At 40.1% G+C, this 16,100-nt stretch overlaps 1 long non-coding RNA gene across 4 annotated transcripts; it reads left to right on the top strand.

Annotated features, from left to right (window-relative positions):
* The first annotated feature begins 437 nt into the window (after positions 1-437).
* Positions 438-13,549, top strand: LOC120518988. Of its 4 annotated transcripts, none has more exons than XR_005631352.1 (3): positions 438-699; positions 11,069-11,189; positions 13,409-13,549. It is a non-coding gene; the product is annotated as an uncharacterized LOC120518988 (long non-coding RNA). The 4 variants fall into 4 exon arrangements; XR_005631351.1 differs by lacking the exon at positions 438-699 and adding an exon at positions 1,482-1,619; XR_005631354.1 differs by lacking the exon at positions 438-699 and adding an exon at positions 3,078-3,117.
* Positions 13,550-16,100: the final 2,551 nt, after the last annotated feature.

Genomic DNA, 16,100 nt, shown 5'->3' with positions numbered 1-16,100 from the left:
TTTGTTTTTCCAGTAGAAGCACAGGCAGGTGAAGTGACCCGCTCATGGTCACACAGTGTTAGTAGCAGAATTTGAGCCAACATCCTCAGAGTCTGCAGTCCAAGCCCTTCACCATTATGCCTCCCTGCCTGCATATTGGAATGATGGGTGTCCCATCCATGACTGGCGTCTCCCTAAATGGGTTTGAATTCTTATGCCATCCTTGCCTTTACGGTTCAAAGACATGGCTGCTAGACTAACAAGTCTCCAAATGTAGTGCATAGAGCACCCTTCTACAGTGAATACAGTGCCTTATTTGAGGTCATTTTGAATGCTTGTCATTTATAGTGCTGTGATATAGGCATAGTCCACTCTAACATGGATACATTTGAGAAATTTGCCATACGCACCACACTGCAACACCAAAAATGTGTAAATGGTGCTTGCCTTCTGCATAAATAAAACCGTAATCTGTTAGTTTGACTCACTCAAAACAAGCTGAATCCATTTTCACGAAACAGCGCATGTGTGCTGCCGTTGGTCCAATCTTAAATTACTGTACAGTATAGGCTACATGTCGTGCAGAGAAAAAGGGTTATAATGGAGGGGACTACAATTCCCATCAGGCAACAGGAATGCAAAGGGGATGATGGGAGGATACCTTAATGCGCGCGGAAAGTTTTTGTGGCGGTCAAAGCTGGAACTCACGAAGGACAAGTGGTAAGTGCAGCGGTTTCTTTTTCATGTAATTTGGCTAACAATTTCATTGTCTCGCAGGGTTAGAGTATATGTCCAAGAGTGGATTGTGTTTAGCCATGTTGAACTTCCAAAAGATGGTTTTTCACCACGTATTTACTTTAGTTGTGCTTGCGCGCTTTATCAGCCGAATTTACCGTTTGTTTGCGGCAAAGCAATAATCGAAATGCAGGAAGAACAGAGGGAAATACATAATAAAAGGGAAATGTATAGTCAGGACAGAGGATGAACTGCAACTGAAGTAACAGGTCACAAACGTAAATAAGGTTGCAAAATATAGTCGTGCAAAATAAATGCGGCAAAGTACCGGTCAGTTAATGCGGAGGAGCTGAGGAAAGCGACTCCAAACACTTACGATGAGCTCACGGGCATTGGGGGGATGTAGCAGAAGCCTTTCTTTCTGTTCCGTGTTTTGGCAGCCCAACCAACGTAAATGATGCCTTACCGGCACTTAAGCAGAAGGCATTAGCAGAGCAAACTGAAGTCATCCGCGTTTTCGAGACGCTCAAGTTTTCCTCCTCCCACGTTGTTCCGCGGGAGCCGGCGTTTTCAAATTGAGGGCCCATTCGCATTTGAGCTTTTTCCAGCTTTCGTTTAGCTCTCTTCGGGGTTTTAATGGCGTTTTCCCAACGTTTTCAAATTTTGCAGGGAAAATATTTGACGTCATTTTTCTTTTACCATTTTGTGTCTTGACACGTGACTTTTGTGTTTCCAGTGTACATTTTTGTGCATTTAATAATCCTGTCGATTACAGTACAGAAGAGGAGGTGTCGCCTTTTTCGTTTGCATTAAATGTCGTCTAAAGGACAGTTCTGGGCTGTTTGTGATGAACTCCGGCAGCATCCCTCAAATTCCAGGATTACATACGGACAATCGATAAGCATGTAAGTGTAGGGATACGTAATGGAGTCGATATGATATTTACGGAAGCGTATTTCCCACCACTCAAAACATAATTACGTTATTTCACTGTGGGACATGCCGCGGCATCTCGCACCTGTGTGATCGGGTGACGGCTAACGAAGAAGGAGCTCGAGCATAGCATGTAATCGAGTGAGCAGATCTGAACAGACGTTATATTTAATCCATCTTTAATCATGCATGTGCTGAAATTTAATCAGTCCATTTTAGCGTCTCAGGGAGGTCGTGCTTATTGCAGCAACAGTTGGCGTCGACAAGAAGCAAACAAGTTGGGTTTTACACACACTGGCACTTCGTAGGGCTTAATTGCATAGCCAAGAAGAAAAATGAGTGCTGCGTGTAATCCATTCACAGAAACCTATACATAAGTAATAATTATTCTTTACATTTATGTAGCGCTTTTTACCCCACTGAAAGCGCTGTAAAATATCTGTTGATATACACACTACAGGTAAGAAGCATCCACAAACTACATTTCCAGAACTAATGTTCAGGATATCACTTTTTCTTTTCCTGGCTGAAATACTCTCTCAGTATTTAAATAAAATGGCTAAATTTGTGTTGATGAGCTGAACATACAGCGCTAAACTCGGCAGTACTATCTCGAGAGCACTAGGTATACACATTTAAAGTAACGTGCGTCACATAGTCCGACTACTTTTTAAAGTCATGAGTAACCTAATTCATTACTTATTTTACAGAATTTTAAACACTTGCGTTGTTATTCCAGTAATGCAGGTTGTAAGGCACGTAGCACACATATAGGGTGGTCCAGATCTAATTATGCAATTTTTCATTACGCAATAACTTAAGTTTATGACATAGAAAATCACCCGAAAAATCCCGGACCATCGAGAAGTGTGCGAACTGACTACATGAAGAATCGTCTTTGCGAGAACTGGAATCGTTCCTTGTAATGGAAGGATTTTTTTCTGTAAAAAGCAAAGGTGAAATAAAGAGAGCAGATGGGCGTTGGTCGCTTCAGCACAGAATCAGCTATAGAAACTAATGTTTTGGGAAAAAACAGCCGGGAATGTTCTAAAGATACAGCCATGGCTATGTAAGGAGTTGTTTTTCACTTCGAGAGGCTTTTTTCACATGTAAGCATATTACTGTGTCTTCTGGTATCAGGCACTAGTCTCAAGGCCGAGTAGAAGAAAAACATAGCGCCGTGTCCCGTGGAAGGGGGGTGTGTATGCTGAAACTGATCACTTCTGCATACACTGCTTCCACGTAGGCCGCTTTTCGGCAAGGACACCTAATTAGTATATAAGGGAAGGTTCCGCCCTCAGTTTCTTTGGACGTTCAACCGTGGGGAAAGGCGCACACCGCCCGGTCTTATCTGATAAAAGGCACACGGGGTTGATCCTCTGACGAGACTGACATGCGGGCTCTCTCAGTCTACTGGTCTGGGATGATGGCTCTGGGTCTTTTGATGTATGTTACTGTATGTATGTTATTGTAAGTATAAGTTTGTTTCTTTAAGTGTATATATATATATATATATATATATATATATATATTAATTTCTATAACCCATTCATATGTATTTATATGTTATAATTGAATAAGTAAATTTTATTGAAGTATCGGACCTCTTCTCTCTGATTTTTGCCTACTTATGTTTTAATCCCTTGAACCATTTTCCCAAATCAAAACATTCCTGAATAAATCAAACTCATCCAGACGATCTGGACCACCCTGTACAGGGTCGGTCCTTTGCAGGGCTCAGTTGCACAGCCAACCAGAAAAGTTTGTTGTGTGTATTCTGGTAGCAGAAACCTGTAAGTAAAGCATGGTGAATGCTGATGACTTTAACTTAATTTTTTTTTTTTTTTTTTGGTGGCTTACCTTTTGGATGTTGCAGTTTTGTCAAATTAGATCTCCAGAAGGTTACTTGTGCAGGTAAATGCGGATTATTGAGAAATCTTATTTCAGCCTTAGTTGGGTTATACCCGTTAATCTGATTCTGTGTGTACATGTAAACACCCTGACTGTCCCTAGAGCAGAAACACGGAGTGACTGTCTCTTTATATACAAACCCATTCTTAGTTTCTAAGTATATACAGGCTTTGGTTTGTGATATACCAGGCAATGTTTTTGTGTTTATGACACAGTTTAACTTGAAAATGATGAGAAATTTAACATTTAGGTGCTACCACTCTGCCTAAATGTTAAACCTTTTGTACCAAACCTCAACTTGATTAAAACTAAATGTGTACTTTTAACTTTTGTTTAGTTCAGTTCTTGTTCCTTGATTGCAAGTTACATGTGTACTTCATCTCTCCCTCAGTAGCTGGCACTTGACAGCCAAATCACATGCATGCACAGCAACAGCTGCCTTATTTTTTTTTTTTTTTTCTTTTCTCATATACGAAGTATAGGGAAAGTATTGTAATCGTCCAAAAATTCAATGTCAAGATTTTTATGAATCTCTGAGTCTGAAAATTCCATTTTTGGAATTATGTCTGTCTCTGTGTATGTGTTTATATAAACACAGTAACTTAAGCACGCTTTCATTTAGGTCAACCAAATTTTGCATACAAGTATTAGATTCAAAATGTAGATTTCTATCAACTTTTGGGCAATTACCACTAACCGGAAGTAGTGGTACTTTACCTTTTACTGAACAATTATTATAAAAGTAATTTGATTTGTTGTTGTTGGTTCTTTAATGTACATAATATAAAAATCATGGTCTTGTGGTTTACTCTTTAAATATCCTTCCCCATATCTGAGTATATGAGAAAGTCGAGGGGGGACCACTGCTGATTTTTTTTTTTTTTTTTCTCTCTTCTCTCTCTCATCAGTTTTGATGAGCTGCTTCAGTTCTGGCTTATCCAGGAAGAGGCTGTGACTTCCTGCAGTGCTGCAGAAACACTTTTTATCTTTTTTATATTTTTCAGTGCCAAAAATTAAATGCATTCCAACATGTTAAACCTTGATGATACATTTCATTCTGGCACGGTTTTATTGTCATAATTACAAATCTATTAACCAATTAATTGATTTATTTTTCACAGTGGCATACAATTTTATGTGTCGCTTTAAAAATGCATTACAAAAGCTTATTGCATTTTAATGCTTATTCATAGATTATATATCTTAAATAAAAGCAAAGCAGACATATTGCATTTTGCTTATCAAATGCTCCAATTGTACTGCGTTTCGATTCACAACAAATTAATCATGCTAAAAGTGACTGTAATAAAATGACAAATCAGTTTCAAAAGGTTGGCAAATTTGGAGTAAGAAGCTGTCTAAAGTATGTGTTATGCTTGCCTTCTATTGTATTGTTCTATTCTTCTTCTGATATTCCTGACCAATATGTCAATGAGTTTAGCAGTAGCTGGTATGGTCATCCCTTCTGCAATGTATTTACACAAACCATATTTAGGGGAATACTGGGGTACAGAAAACCTGGCTGATGATCTGTATAATGTTATGCTGTGGCTTTTTGAGACATTTAGCTCTTAAATGTGTGCTAAGTATTTTACTGTTGCAGTTGGAAGTTCATTTGTTTCTGCTTTTGTTACACCAGCCCTTTCCAATAACAAGTTGACATGGAAGAGAATGAAATCTTCATTTAAATCACCAGCTTCTAGTTGTTCAAAGTGATGGTGCAGTAACTGCAGCACCCCTTGGCATATGGTGTTCGATAATAACTCGGGTGCACAAGTGGTTGCGAAGACGAGACAAAACATTTTATTCTGCTGGAATCCAGGTACTGCCAGGCAGGTGGCGTAAGTGCATTGAGGAGACTGGGGACTACATTGAAAAATGACATGATCGGTTTTCTAATAAACCCCATTGTCTAATTTTAGCTTGACTCCCCCTTGTAATAAAGGCACTACCTATACTGCTGAATTTCTGCCCGTAGCTTGATGCTTTAGGAGTTGTCCTTACACATGTTCATTGTAACACTAAAATACATATCAAAGATTCCATTCTATTCTTGCAAAGCAAAACTGACAACTTCACAGAAATCTGAAAGTGAATACCAGTCCTAGATTTGCATTTGAGCTCTGAGTCCTGTTAATAAAGTTAGAAAAATGAACAGGTTTGAGTACAAACTGAGGTGGAACAAGTATGTTACTGTCAGATGGTCCATCAATCCCAGACCACTCAGATTCCTCAAAGCTAATGTATAACTGGTTGGATGTGTGGGTGCAGCAATGACAAAAGTCCTGTATAGCATGTTGGTTATTGCTGGATTATGATATTATTAAGCATTTAAGTTTAGTGAAAATGTGGAAGATGTAGAAGTCTGATTCCAAAGGAAGGTAATTCACATTAAAACAAAAAAAAAAACAAATCCCCCAGCATGTTATTTTTTGTATGTCCTGACATTTCCTCTTTGGTATGGCCACCCTGGCCTCTTTGTGCACTTTCACGTCATGCACGTGACCTACAGGTGTGTCCACTGCCCTCATTCATGTGGTGCTCATGTCCTACTGGTCACCTCTTGCCTTGAGCAATTTGCCACTGGCCATGCCCTGTTTAATTTTCTTAGCTCAGTCGTGCTTTTCTTCTGTTTGGACAGGCTTCTGACCTTTGTTTAGTCTTTGTAATCGCATGTTTGTGGACTGCTTCTACATTCTTCATCATCACTGCATCAAACAATTTTGCTTGTTTGAAACTGGCAGTGGTGTAAAAAAAAAAAAAGTCTGAACTGGCACCCACCTTGGGCTAGTGCCCAGTTGTGTTGAAGCAGACTATGTCTGTCTATGATCTTGAACTGGATATGTGTGCTAGAAAATTGAATGACCTTGTGGTCTGTATTTTTTGCTCCTTTTCACTGGTGGCCACTTAGTCTGTTCCGTTTACACAACGGCATTATATCCTCCGTTGGATGTATCTGTCCTTCAGTGATGTCACCAGCTTGTGCTCATGAGTGACAAGTGTGCAGACAGTCTTCATATTCTTGCCAATATGTGAGTCATTCCACTTCTCTGATTGTACAAATGTGAAACTCTCCTTGTAAATGTAAAGATTAAGTTACGGTGGTGTCCACTATGAAAAGATGCAATATAAAATAGATTGGCAGATTCCCAACACTGTGTGAACAGTCACTGAATCATCTGTATAATGAAATGCTAATGTGTGTGTGTATAGGTGTCTGGTCCTTCTGAACAGTCTGATTGGTCAGTTTAGCTTTGGTTACTCAGTCAAATGCGATCGAGAGAAGAAGCAATGGGCAAGAGAGGTTGACACACACAGGGACATGGAGGAGGAACTCTGAGAGTTACTTTCAGAGATGGGAAGTATTTGGAAGAATACAAATTATGTTTTGGGGGCAAGTCTAGCACTGGTGGTAGTCAAAAAGTGGACAGGAGCCAAGCATCCAAGCTCAAAATGAGAGAGCCTGAGAAGGTGGCTTTATAGGAACATGAGTGAGGGAGGGGATCATAAACATGAGGGTACCAAGGAAAGTCATAGGCTGAACACGGAGGGTACATGTAAAGCAAGAGATATCAAATATTTTACAGTTTATAAGTAAGGTAGCTAGTGGTCAATAATAAACAAATGTGGATTCTTTACTTTCAAAATTGTGGAAAGGGGCTGTAAAAATTCAATTCTCTTGCCTGATTGTTTCATTTTTACCCATGGCATACTTTGAAACCCAAAGGACTCTCATCACCTGCTTGTCCCAACAATACTCTGTGAAATGCATTTTGGGGTGGGTGGAGCTCATTATGAAAAGGTGGTATATAAAGTAAAGCTTGTGTTAAATTTGCTTTGTTGCCATGCAGCATGATGTATGAATCACCAAACCTGTCCGTGCTCAAACAGAAATATCAAAACACTAATGCTGTACTTGGAAAAGTGCTTAGTCAAACGGTTAATTTTGGAAAGAGATTATATAAAATGAAGATTGTTTGTTTTAATTTGCCTTATTGGCTTACTGCACGACCAGCATTACTCATTCCACCTGACTGTACTCAAGCTGAAATATGGAAACGGTGTGCTGCATGTGAAAATGTCCTGTAATGAGTTTGATCTTGCAGAGGCACTATATTAAAGTTTTGTTTGTGTTATTTCCTTATTGGCTGACTGTATGACCTGAGTGGAATCATTGAACAAGTCATTCCACGTTCCAGCGCTCATGTTGTAGAAATACACAAGCACTAATGCTGTACTTGAACGGTTCGTTATTGTAAGAAAGATGCTGTATACTTTAATAGTTTTTGCTTGTCTGCTTATTTCCCACTTCTGTCTCTGTGTGTCATCTGGCCCAGTTACTTCAGCTGCTGGAAGAAATAAAGAATCTGTGAAATTCTGTGAAATGCCTTGAGCTTGAAGTGTCTGGGTAAAGGAGTTTTATAAAAGTAAATTGTGTGAAAAGAGGATATGAAATTCAGGGAATTAAAAGCCTCTGACATGCTGAGATGTTAAATAAATAGACAAATGAGTGGGCAGTCATTCATGTCCTACCATTTACTGATTTAGTGAACCACCTTCCCTCACTTGTAAAACTTTACATCAAAATACACTGTCACAGTGGAAAGATGCTATATAAGTTAATGCTTAACTTTACTACCCCATGGTGCGTGAAGTTTTTGCCCGTCAGACTGTGTAGCCCTCTAGTGGATAATTATAGAATTACTAAGAGCAAGCCTGGACCGTTCGATCAGTCAGTCAAACCCTCTAAAACTGGAGCTGGAGTCTCTCCCGCAGCACAAGGCCTAAAGCAGAAAACAGTCCTGGGTGGGAAGCCAGTCCACGTCTGTTAACCGTTATCTACCTCCTACATTGACCCCGATCTGTGGTCACCAACCATCTTGAGCTGCACAGAGCAAATCAGAGTACTCCTGTGTAAATCCACTTGGGTGCAGGGGACCAAAGAACATGAAACTGTGGGGCTTCAACTCTGAGAAATGTGCCACCGCTGTTGTGTTTTGCTTTTTTTTTTGTCTGTCTACACAGTGTTCGAGGTTCATCAGAAAGTGATTGCAATAACTTTGGTAGCAGGGGGCCTGCTCAAAGAAAATAGGGCCTTTGAATCTAAAATCACACACATCTGGTATTAAGTGTTATGTTTCAGAGGAGAGGTTCCACATTTTGCAGATATTTTGGCCTGATTATGCCTTTGCAGTTGGCATTTAACCTTTCTAATTTCATAGCTAGACATTCCTAAAGCATCGTCATGGGAAGGCTAACAATCCCATCAGGAATTGGGAGGATTAACACAGGAGCGCACATCCAGTAGAGCTGACGTCAAGGCAGAATCATGAGACTGCTGTTTTGTGATCTTTCTTTTCCTCCTGGCTGCTTTCCAAAGGGAAGCACATGAAGGATTACATCTGGAGCAGCGGAAAACAGGTGAAAGGGTGGCATAGTGGTTAGCACTGCTGCCATACAGGTGTGGGAGACTTTGGTTCAATTCCTGGCCTGGCTGCTGTCACTGTGGACTTTGCTTGTTCTCTACAGGCTTTCTTTGACATTCCAAAAACATGTGTGAGATTGGCTGTAAATTTGGGCAGTCAAGGTTGATGGGCCGGCCCCAACGTTGAGCAGTGTATTATCATGGGGTTAGTGGAGACAGGTTTGTTATGTGTTGGCCTGCTTCTGCATACTCTAAGCTTAGCACATTTACTCAGAACAACACACACACACCTTAACCACCAAAGCACTGTTTATGAGTGTTGCCTGCACAGCCAATCACTCCTCAGTATGGCTGCTGCGACGTCATAGACTAATCAACTAAAAAATAATCAAATCGTATTTTCTTAATCGACTAATCCTCCCTTCTGAAAATCTTATATGCCGGCATTTTGCTCTACCTGCAGTCATCAAAGGACTCCTGAAGTCCACACTGAATGCAGCCTTTGACACCACACCTGTGCAGGCATTTCAGATGATGGTTTCACAAGAAATTATTAAAAGATGGCAGCTGGAGATGAACTATAGAAGTGATGCTGGAAACATACATGTAACTGCTGTGGCCTTTGACCCCACATTTTGTAAACTTAAATTTTGTCTCCAGAAGAAGAATTCAACGTGAAGTTGAAAGTGCAAGCCCTTGCACTGGAAGAAAAAAAGGGAATGAGTGAGGAGGAGTAGCAGCAACAGTCCACCAATGAGATGAAAAAGTCAGCTCATGCTAAGGAGGAGAAGAGGCCAATGACTTTACTGGACTCACTACTAGGGTCCGACTCAGAACCACAGGACAGTGAGAATGACAGTGCAGAAGATGCACAGGAAAGCACAGTCAGTCAAATGGCGAGAAAGGAGATTCTAACTGCAAACCCACTGTGGTAGGGGAAAGGTAATAAGGCCAGGTTTCCCACATTGGCTATTCTCGCAAAATCATATTGGTGTGTATACCTGCTTACAAATGCCTGCTTTCAGATGCTGGAAATACAGTCCAAAGAAGAGAGCCAACCTTATCTCTGAGAATGTGGACATGTTCCTCCATTGTAACACTGAGGTTTAAATGGACCCAAAAACCTAATTTTTTTGGACTTGTTTTAAGTTGGACTGCTGATATGAAGTTAAGTCCATTATTAATTTAAAAATATTTTTGACTTAAAACACTGTTAACAATAAAATACTTGTTTATCTTTTTGGGGTTAATTTAGTTTTTATTTTTAAATACCCTGATTTTTTTTTTCCCCCCCAAATTCCATATTTAAAATTATTCAATAAATAAATATTCAATGCAGCATTCATACTTGAATTATTTGGACAAAATTAGTCATTAGATTAATTGATAAAATAGTTGACAGATTAACCAATTACAATATAATTGTTTGTGGCAGCTCTATTCCTCAGTACCCCACAGAGGAACTCATCAGGTTCTGCATAAACGCCACACTGCGGTCCCTGTATATCCACTAAAGGCTGACACACCTTGGTCCCTGGACATAAACTTAGCCACTTGAGGCTGTTACACCTCGGTTATTGCCACTCACCAGCAGTATGTTATTCCTTCCTGTGCTGCCTGTTACTGGAGGTGGACCTCCTCAACTGCTGGCCCCCTGGGAAAGAAGTGGCAATCTTCCTACACTAGGTTCCCTATATTGCATAATTACATCATTCAGTGAAAGAAAATGTGCAGACAAAATATGGAAGTTTAAAGTTTAAAAGCAAAGCAGTATTTATTAAACCAGAATAACACAAGCACAAAAATACAAATGATAGAAAATGTAAATGAATGACAAATAATGGCAAAATGTGGATGCTAAGGCTGTCCTTACATTTTTTATTTGTTACATACTTTATAATTGCCTAATTTGTTTGTATATGTTTATTAAGTTTTGTTTCATTTTGTAAAGCACTTTGAGCTACATTGTCTTTATGAAAATGTTGTATATAAATGTTGTTGTTGTCATCCAGCAGTGCATAGATGGCATCCCCAATGTTCAGTTGGATGAAGTCTCTCTGATGTGTCTTTTGTCTCTTACCCCAGACGATCCGTTCTTTTATGCCAAAAGATACATGTGGGATTCCGGACCTTGTGAAGATATGCACAGATAATTGGTAAACTAAACTGGTGATGGACAGCTCTGCCTAAAAACCTTAATCAAGAGGTATGTGCAGATCATGCCACCTTCCAAGGGTTCTATCTTTTTTTTCTGTGGTCATGCTGTCTGGGCATTATAAACTAAGATGATAAAGTGAGTTATACACTTAGATAACATAAAAAGGAAAGTAAACAAAAACTATAGAATTGAAATAATGCAGTATTTCACAGCACAGCTTTCTGTCCAGAGAGTTCATTTACAGGCCATTGCAGTCCTGCGTAAAACTTGTAAACGAGGTAGATTGTAGATCACTTTTCATACACTTTATGCCGTCCCAAAATAATGATTGTCCATTCTACAGCAATCTGGGTGATGCCAAAATAGTCTCCATGTCCCTGCCATCCTAAAGTTGAATTAAAGGATGGATGAATAATGAATGAATGGATAACAGCAAATATTATTATTGAATGTTTGTCTAACCTCTTTATGGGAGCTGTGCTACAGGTTTTTCTGGGCATTTGTGTATTGTATTGCAGACAAGGTAAGGGGGGGATTGTACAGAGTGGTGCAGAGAAATCAGACATTTTCAATTGATGTTCAATGCACGAATAAACACATTACATAATTCATTTAATGATGAAATGTATTGTACAGGATATATAATTAATATTGGTAATCAATATTCATTTTATGTTTTGAAGAGAACATCATGAAGGTGTTGTCCATTTCTCTGTACACATTCTGACAGCCTGTTGTGGAAATACTGCATGTCAAGAGGAATGCCAGCGATTTTCTCATCATCCTCCTTTTTAGCACACTTGGCTTTTAAGATGTCCCCACAGAAAAATATCACAAACGGGAAGATCTGAGGATTTTGGAGGCCATGGAATGTCACCATTCCAAACAATCGTCGAACAGATGTCATTGAATGTTGGGCAATATGCGAAGTGGCTCCACCTGTTTTTTTTTTTTTTAAAGTGTGAACCTGTTCATCGAAATTACATACCCATTTTGTAATCGCATGAGCAGACGAGACACAATCATGACGTCCTAACTGGTAATAATGCCGAAATTCCCTTTACACTGTGGTCAAACTATCACCATTCTTATTAAAGGCATTCACAATGAATGCTTGTTGCACACCTCTACACTGCTCCATTATAGCTAATGGCAAGGGGTTCTAAATGAGATCACTTTGATCCCAAAAAACTGCCAACACCTAGTTCCAACATTTCCCGTTTCCCTGTGCCACCCTGTACTTGGCAGCCTTATTAAAAGTTCAGTTTGACTCCAAACATCATGCCGTGTTAGAGCTCCTTAGCCACTGCATCATGAAAGGCACTATATGAGAGAGACAAACTGATGGATGTGAAAGGCACTATACAATAAAATGATAGGGTCCTCATTGCCACATGTATAGAGTACAGTAAAAGTCTTATATCTAATGTGTCACTATTGTCTAGAAACATGTCAAAGGCATCTGTCATTCTTGCCTAAAAATCTTGGAACACGGTTTACAGCACTAAACACCAAGTGTACAATGTTTAATCACAGATAGGAAAGCCACTATACAATAGGTAGGCTCTAGTCATGCAGACGCCCATCAGTGTCTGCATATACATATCTGAAACATACAGCCATAAGATGCGATTTCCTTTCTGCGTAGCCCATATGCAGTGTTTTCTTCTCCATGTGTCCATCTGGTTGCTGATCTCAAAGCTGGGCATTGAACCCAACAATTCTGCTCTGTTTGAGCTTTTTTTGCATGAGTGTTGTTTTCCTGCTCATTTCCTTTTCTTGTTGGTTCCTGAAGCATATCTGCAGATCCTAAACTTGATAAAGTGGATTTCGTAATGGACAGATAGTTTTGAAGGCCCTCCTTTCTCATGTGTAAAGTGGCATGTTGTGATTAACCTTATTGAATCCCGCACTAAGATGACAAAACAGAAGAGGAAATGACTTTCTCCTGCTTGAGGGTTTCACTCATCTTTTGGGGGAGACCCTGGGTTACTTAATTACTGTATGGAGGGAAAAAATGGGCATAGTCAATGAAGAGAAGGGAAAAAGGGGTGGTAGTAATGGAGACAAGCAGGTGCAAAGAAGTATTTTGGTATAGAGAGAGTGAGAAGAAGTCAGAGTTGGAGATTGGAGGGCAGGGAAGTTGTATTATTTTGTAGAGGTGGGTCTTGTGAGTCCAAAAAGTAGGCTATATGGGATTGTACTATTTTGGTGGTACTTTGTTTGGATAGAAATGGCTTTCATTTGCTGACTCGTTCCATTTTCAGATTTTGGTGCCCCCCTGAAGATAAGCTACTACTAAAACTGAACCAAGCATCCAGACGTGATCTTCTCTGAAGACAATTTGACATCCTGCGAGACAAGGCAGTTAGACAACATTTAAAACAAGTTCCCGGATATCTAACCTAGCAGTTGTTGGAATGCTTTTGGCAGACACACTTCATGTGCTCCCAGCTCTTAAAACAATGATAAGCAGAACACGCAGCTCGCCAGCAGCAGCAAGCCAGCAGATGATCCTACTGCTTCTCCTTAGCATGCGTTCAAGCCAACCCCACACGACCCCCGAACCCCACCAATCACAACGTGAGCGGCAGGGACGGGAAGTTGCAAAAGGACAGCTGCTGTGCAGGCTTTTAAATGACCGACGCGCAGCAGCAACAAGCCAGCAGATGTTCCAACCGCTTCTCCTTTGCGTGCGTTCAGCCACTCCCTTCACAACGTGAGCAGCATTATATGTCCTGCGAGAGAGAGATTTAACCATGCCCGGGACTGGAAATAAAGGACAAGTACAGTACTGTTTTTACTAAAGTTTTAAAGTAAAAGTGAAAATAATGCATATGTAACAATTCCCATGAAAATGACAATCTCTTTAAAATTGTATATTTGGTAAACCAAACCGGGGGTGGGCGAGCAGAGGGCAGAACCCCCTGTATGTTAATATTGTTACAGTTAATAGTTTTACATACCAGTAAAGTAGAACCATCAGGTTGGGTTTAAATGAACGTCTTAATCTTGAGTTACTATCATTTCAAAGTGTATTATGTGTTTTGATTTTACATATACTTTCGATTTTTTTTTTAATGCAGCAGAACTCCATGTTTAACATTTTCCTACATTTTAGAATGGTGAGTTGTGGTGATGCCTGGTCTTGAGAAGAAAGATTTCTATGAAAAAAAATGTTTGTTATACTCGGGCCTACACATTATAAGGGTGCCCTGTGAGAGCCTGGCAGTCCAGTCAAGGGTGGCTCCTGCACTGAACCAGGAGAGGTTCTGCCCACAACTCAGAAATGGAATACACTGACAAAACTGCTTATGTCCTGTATAATGAATTCTTTTTGCTCATCATTATGTGGTTTGGGACATTCAAGGACAATGTGAGCAACATAGGAGCACCACAAGGAACAGTCGTATTACCTTTTCTGTTAACCCTGTACACCTCAGTCTATAAGTATATCACTAGGTCATGTCACTTGCCGAGATTCTCAGATAATTTGTCACTAATGGGGGTATATTGATAAGGGAATGAGCCAGAGGTGACAAGTAGAGAAGTTTGAGAAGTCGATATTAACAAGCCAGTGAACTGGTTATTGAATTTCACCATATCCAAAGAGTTTCTTCACTAGGTCACTAGGATCTGCACTGTAAATGCCAAAAGGGACTCTGTTCTGTTGTGCCCTTGAGCCAGGCCCTTAATCTGAAATTGCTGAGAGCTTTCAGTAGTGAGAAAACCGCCATATAAATGCAAAGAATTATTACTAAAGGGAGTGGCTATTTTGAAACAAAAATCACATTAAAAAGGCAGTTTTAGTTTTGGGACACACTCTGGACCTGCTGGAGGCGGTAGTGAATGTTAGAATGAAAGCAAAACTGAAGGGACCCAAAAATCCTTAGAGAGCAACTTCTCCCAACCATATAAGAACAGTTTGGTGACCAATAATGCCTTCTCCAACATGATGGAGCACCCTGCCATAAGTCCAAAGTGATAACTAAGTGGCTTGATGAACAAAACATTGAAATTTTAGGTCCAAGGCCAGGAAACTCTCCAGCCCTTAATCCCATTGAGAATTTTTGGTCGATTGAAAAACCCACAAATTCTAATAAACTCCAAGCATTGATTATGCAAGAATTGGCTTCTATCAGTCAGGATTTGGCCCAGAAGTTGATTTGACAGCATGCCAGGGTGAATTGCAGAGGTCTTGAAAAAGAAAGAAGGGCCAATACTGCAAATGTTGACTCTTTGCATAAACTTAACATAGTTGTCAATAAAAGCCCTTGAAACTTATGAAATGCTTGTAATTATAATTCAGTATACCATAGAAACAAACAGACTGATCTGACTGGATCTGATATTTAAAGTCAGGAAGGAGTCTTCACCAAAGCTGTTAATTTTACTTAAACCCTGTGTGTATCTATCCACCATCCACTGGCTAAACCACCAGAATTCAGTGTTGGTCCCACTCAGCCAGTACTTCAAGTCACTGTGTGAAGTCAACCTTTCTGTCTTTGTGCTGACTCTCGAGTACCTGAGGAAGAGGAAGACACTGAGAGAAGAAGCAAATTCCACACACTGACCAAGTCAAGCTTTGAACCCAGTCTCCTGGAGCTGTAAGGTGTCAGCGCTGAACCCTGTGTTCAAGTGTTTTCAGGATCTCTCTGCCCGTCATATCACTGGAGGTGGTCAGCACTCACGCAGCTAGGGAAAAATGTCCTCAAGCAGTGCTTGCCATCTGTTGATCTCCAGGCAGAATGACATCCCTGCCTTGGTAATTCTGTGCAGAGGCACAGTTATCTAATGCCACAGGGGGTCCCCAGGACCGATGTTGAGACCCCCTGATCTAATGGATCTGGTAAGAGAGGCTTGTTCATATGTTCAATCTTCACGGCATTTAAGTTTTGATAAAGAGATTGGATTCTATTATTTTTTTTCTTAAATTAAAGCTTTTACTTGTTGTGACTT

This window comes from Polypterus senegalus, chromosome 18 (assembly GCF_016835505.1).
Source record: "Polypterus senegalus isolate Bchr_013 chromosome 18, ASM1683550v1, whole genome shotgun sequence".
Classification (NCBI taxonomy): Eukaryota; Metazoa; Chordata; class Cladistia; order Polypteriformes; family Polypteridae; genus Polypterus; species Polypterus senegalus.
This window is presented reverse-complemented; position numbering and strand designations above follow the sequence as displayed.